The sequence below is a fragment of the Musca vetustissima genome, unplaced genomic scaffold (assembly GCF_032173495.1).
Source record: "Musca vetustissima isolate MV318-11 ecotype Yass unplaced genomic scaffold, APGP_CSIRO_Mvet_v1 utg4993, whole genome shotgun sequence".
Classification (NCBI taxonomy): Eukaryota; Metazoa; Arthropoda; class Insecta; order Diptera; family Muscidae; genus Musca; species Musca vetustissima.
Window position 1 is genome coordinate 42,254 of NW_026883818.1, and position 6,332 is coordinate 48,585.

Consider the following 6,332-nt stretch of genomic DNA (forward strand, 5'->3'; position numbering starts at 1 on the left):
CAAATTTCAGCAAATTCAGTTGAAAAACGTGCTCAAGAACCCCAAAATACCGAAAATTGGGGGGTACGCTTATATGGGAGCTATGCCAAAACGTGGACCGATAAAGCCCATCATCGAACTTGACCTGCGTGCAGACAAAAGACGACTCTATGCTAAATTTTGGCGATCTATCTTAATTCGTTTAGACGCTAGAGTGATTACAACAGACAGACGGACAGACGTACGGACGGACATGGCTATATCGTCATAGAATTTTACGCTGATCAAGAATATATATACTTTATAGGGTCGAAATGATTATTTCGATGAGTTACAAACGGAAAAACAAAATTAATATACCCTCCATACTGGTTATTATGTAGGTTATTATCGATGTAGGTCCCCATATAACGAAGAATCCGCTCCATAATAGTATTTTTTATACCCTTCACCACACTGTGGTACAGGGTATTATGTCTTTGTGCATATGTTTGTAATAGGCAATAGGAAACGAGAAAGACACATGGTTCCTTTTGAGAATATGCATAGAATCACTTTCTGAGTCGATTTATACATGCCCATTCGTCCGTCTGTAGATGTTAAATTGTAAACAAAGTACAGGTTGCATTTATGATCCGATTTTGATGAAATTTGGCACAAGTCACTTATTTGGCCCAAGGACGAACCCTATTGAAATCGGTTCAGATTTAGGTATAGCTCCCGTATATATTTTCGTCCGATATAGACACCAACGTCCCTATATATCTTTCGATTTGTGCGAAATTTGACATAGGGTACTGAATTAGGTCCAGAATGATGCGCGCTAAGTTTCGTAAAAAAACAGTTCAGATTTAGATATAGCTCCCATATATAGTTTTGTCCGATTTTATGTAAATGGTGCAACAATGGTGCAAAATGAAGCCTAGAGTTTCGTAAAAAAACGGTGCAGATTTAGATATAGCGCCTATATATATTATCGTCCGATTTAAGGTAAATCACCTAAGTCCTTAAATATCTCTCTATTTGCTCTAAATTTGGCACAGCGAACTGAATTAAGTCTAGAATGATGTGTGCTAAGTTTCGTGAAAATCGGTTCAGATTTAGATATAGCCTCCATATATATTTTCGTCCGGTATATGCACCAACGTCCCTATATAGAATGATGTGTGCAATGTTTCGTGAAAATCGAAATCATTTGTGCTAAGTTTCGTTAAAATCGGTTCAGATTTAGATATATCCCTATATATTTCGTCCGATTTAATGTGAATGGTGCACCAAAGTCCCTATACGATACGATCATACGATTTGCACGAAATTTGGCATAGCGTAATGAATTAAGTCTAGAATGATGTGCGCTAAGTTTCCTGGAGTTCCGTTCAGATTTAGATATAGCTCCCACATATATTTTTGTACGATTTTACCTAAATGGTGCACCAAACTCCTAATGTTTGTCCGATTAACACGAACATTTGCGCAAAGTATCAAATTGAGACTTGAATGACGTTATTGAGTTTTGTTGTAATTGGTGCAGATGCAGCCAGAGCTTGCACATTTATTTCGAACGGGTGTGTGATTGAAATTAAATTTTTAACAGTGCGGCGTACCGAATAGCATGTATAATTTTGCTATAAATCGTTTTCCATAAATTTGTCCCATGGTACGCAGACAACTCGAAATCTGCCCGAATGAAATAAAATTCATCATAGGTGGCAAAAAGACATGAGTATGTTCCTTCGAGGGAACATTGACATACAATTGTAAGGATACATATGTACAGTATACCCAAAGTGGTGAAGGGTATCAAATAGTCGGCCCAGTACGACTTTACTACTTTCCTTACTGATTTTTAAATTCAAACATTGAATTAACAGTTATTTCTTCTTAAAAAAAAAAAACAAATTTTAAAAATAGTCTTGTCCTCCAAAATTTGCTTCTAAATCAGTTCTAGTTTACAATTCCTGTATAATTTATTAAAATTTTTCATCTTGGTATCATTTCCCTTAAAGAGGACCTTCAGAGTAGATTGAGAGAATTTCCCTTCTCCACATAATGCCTGCCTAACATTGTCTTCGATCATAAAGTAAACATTAAATCTTCGTAAACCTAAATGTGAAGATGAATGACCATTGGTAATTTTTCTTCATAAAACCTACTATGGCAAATAGAAAATCCCCTCTCAGACTGATACACAGACAAAAAAACACACACACATTCATAAGTATCTATCCTACATATAATATAACATTCCTTTATGTGTGTTTGGGGAGTAAAAACAATAGTTGCCTCTTGAAGTTGGGGGGAGCACTACTATTCTCCAAAGATAAAAAACTTAATAGGTTATAAAAGCATGTAGTTTTTCTTAGTTACATGCTGGCCAGCCAGCCAATTCTATCTATCATTCATTTAGTTATGGTTATATGTATAGCATCATCATCCTGGCTATCATAATTCTAAGAAATGGTCATTATGACCAGTAGAGATCTTCAATGTGCAATAAAGTGGGGAAACAAGAATCAGTTTTCATATTTCCACTTTAATGAAATTCCCACAAGTGTTTTTTTTCACAAAAACAAAAAAACATCCTTGAAACAGAAACTGGAAAATATCGTATAAGGACAAATGAACAATAGCTAAAGGGCAATGTTAAGGCAATGACAGAAAAACGCCTATGCATGTGTCGGTGCGTAGTTTATCATACATAGACCTATGGTTTGTGGTTGGTTGGATTTTATTACAAGAGTATCCTTTTTTCAAATGCTCTCCCCAATGTATAGTTAACGCATCTATTTTTTGGGGGAGTTAATGTTAAACTTATAATAGCAGCATTGAGGGGGAAATATTGTATATGCGTTGCAAAGTCCGGTTATTTAATACCCAACAGCTGTTGTTAGACGAGACGGAATAATTTTTCTTTTCTATGTTTATGATTTTTCTATTTGACTATCACCATTACATTAGCCCTGATTTTATTTGTGATACTCGAGAGAATATTTTTATTAAAGGGATCCTACCTCAAATTTTATCATAAACTTTTTTGTAACATTGAATACATTTATTGTGAAAGTTAAAAAAAGAGATTAAAGAAATATTTTTCCAATTTTACCGATGTGTCTGTAATTTGACATTCTGGTTTTTTTAGGTGGGGGAGAACTTTTTGCAGAAACATTGTAAAATATTTGTCCATGGGGCTCTTAAAGAGCCGATCCATTTTCGGTTGTTGAAAAAAAACATTAAAAAAAAATCACGCCTTGTCTGGGTGTTAAAAATATTTTTTTAACAATCCAACCACTGACTGGGTGTTAAAACATATTTTTTTTTAATCCATGCCTTGTTTGGGTGTTGAAAATATATATTTTTAAAAATCAAAGCTTTGTCTGGTGGTTAAAAATATATTTAAAAAAATCACGCTTTGAAGGTATTCATATTCCTGTGGAAGAGCTGCATGTATTCTCCTTCCTGTGAAAGAACTGCAGGAATTCTTCTTTCTTTAGAAAGAGCTGGAGTAATTCTCTTCCTATAGGAGAGCTGGAGATATTCTTCATCCTGTAGCAGAGCTGCAGGTATTATTTTTCCTGTGGAAGCGCTCCAGGTATTCTTCTTCGTATGGAAGAGCTGCAGGTATTCTTCTTCCCATAGGAGACTACTAGGTATTCTTCTTCCTATAAAAGCTGTGGACGAGCTGCAGGTATTATTCTTCTGTGGAGAGCTGCAGGTATTCTTCTTGCTATGGAAGAGCTGCAGGTCTTCTTCTTCACATAGGAGATCTGGAGGTATTCTTCTTCCTAAAAGATCTACATGTTATTTCCTTCCTAAAGGAAAGCTGTAGACGGGCTGCAGGTATTCTTCTTCCTATGAAAGAACTGCAGGTGTGCTTCTTCCTATAGGAGAGCTGCATGCATTTTTCTTCCTATTGGAATTCTGGAGGTATTTTTCTTCCTATATGAGAGCTGGATGTCTTCTTTTTCCTAGAGGAGAACTGTAGGTATTCTTCTTTCTGTGGAAAAGTTGCAGGTATCCTTCTTCCAGTGGAAGCGCTGCAGGTATTCTTCTTCCTGTGGAAGAGCTGCAGGTATTCTTCTTCCTGTGGAAGAGCTGGAGGCATTCTTCTTCCTATAGGAAAGCTGTTGAAGAGCTGCAGGTATTCTTCTTCCTGTGGAAGAGCTGGAGGCATTCTTCTTCCTATAGGAAAGCTGTTGAAGAGCTGCAGGTATTCTTCTTCCTGCGCTTAGCTTAATTGTTGAATAATATTTTTAAAAAATCATAGCAAGTCTTGGTTGCGTGTTAAAAATCCACGTTTTGACTGGGAGTTGAAAAATAATATTTAAAAAATCCACGCCTTGGCTGGATATTGAAAATATTTCTTTTCCAAATAATTTATAAATAATTTTAAATGATTATTTATACTCTTTCGAGTCGAGCTTGATGATCTAAATTTTGCAATGAAAAGGAAAGCCAGGAGAAGAACCTACGTACCCACCATTATGCGACGCGTTTCGCCGTTGGTTAAGCGGCTCATCAGGCATATTGGGCTACGTGGCTTTACAAAGGTCGTACGTTGATAACTTGTATTTATTCCGCCCTGATGCAAAATAATAATTTTAAAATGAAAAATATTTTTTTAATATTCGCCTTGTCTGGTTATTGAAAAATAATTTGTAAAAAATCCACACATAGACTGGGTGTCGAAAAAATGTTTTTTAAATCCAAGCCTTTTTGGGGTGTATTGGCAGTTTTTTTTTTTTTTTTGGTAAAAAAAACTTTTTCCTGAAACATTTAGAATATTTGTGCATCGGATATTAAGTTTCAGACCAATTTTTGGGATTTTGATACTCTTACGTGACTCTGGCTGAAAATTTGTGTTCCTCTACTTGGTGGGTGAAAAACTTCTTTAACACATAAAGGCTACGTCCATTTTTATATCTTTTTATGATCGTCGGTACATTTTTCAATCCTAGTTCTTGATGGTTAAATAACTTCTTCCCGATTTTTTTTTAATGTAGGCCCTCGTTTTCCCACACACAGAAAATAATCCTTTATTATATGAATAGCGTTCAGAACGTTTTGTCAATGCCAGGATTTCTGCATTTTATGAATGCAATTCATAAAACATTAAATACTGGTTTCATATCAGAGGGAGTGAAAAAATAATTTTGGTGTATGATAGTTGTTTTAAATTCTCTTCTTCGTAATTTCTTCTCGCGTTTCTTCTTACTTATTGTTATTGTAGCATTTATATCGAAATAATTTGAAAAATACATATGCGAATTTTGTAACACCAAGACAGAGGTCTTTAAGAGTGCCTGAAATACAGAAACAATGGAATGCAAAACTAGTCACAATCGAGTGAGTGGAAAGTCGGCAGTTGTTAGCAAAAAAAGTAGTCAAATAAACGGTTGCAAAAAGCCAACAATTGTATACCTCATTCCCCCAAATGTCTGTGACAGATTGAAGGGCTAAATTACATTAGGCCTCCAATTTTGTTGTTCATTTCAGTTTCTTGGCTTTCATAACATCATACCTTTATATTTTCCAACATTTTGTTTGCGTTTCCATTCTTAAATTTTTCCCCATTATATGGAGCTATGATTTTATTTTTTTGTTCTGTGGGTCATCAACAGATGTATTTCAAGAAAACGGTTCGATTTTCTCTTGCAATAACATTTGCTTGCTTGACATCCAATAACCAACAGACTTGGCTGGTTGTCCATTTTCTGTTGAATTAAGATTTTTTTTGATTGTTCATTTCATCTTTTGGCAAACTGTCATCCTCCCTCCCATGATCAACCTACAAAAGTCAATACATCGGTTCTGTGGAGCCTAGTAGCAGTAACAATATTTGTGTTTTTTTTTTTTGCTTCTGCAACATCAAGTGACGATTGCTGGTCATGTCTGGAATAGCCATTTATTCTTATGACTGGAAATGTGTTGTTATTGTAGTTGTTTTTGTAGGAGGTAAATAAGATTGTTACTAGTGACAATAACAGATGAAGAAATGTAGAAAAACACACACGCACATGCCTAGGAGAGTTACATTATATTTCACATTGATACATACCCTCTTTCGTCAAGTAGTCATGTGTGTTTTCTGGAGTATGGTAAACAAATCGATAAATGTGCATACGAACATATCTATCCATATGTGTGTGTGTGTAGATGACAATGATTAAATACATGGATATGTGAGAGGGATACAATTTTTATTGTGAATTGTATTAAATTGCTGTTTTCTAAATACATTAAAAAATAAATAATTTTTTTCGAATTGAAAAGATCCTTTAAAGGATTTTTTTCGAATAAAAAATATCCTTTAAAGGATCTTCATGGTTCATTTGAAGAAATGGCCTACAAAGTCT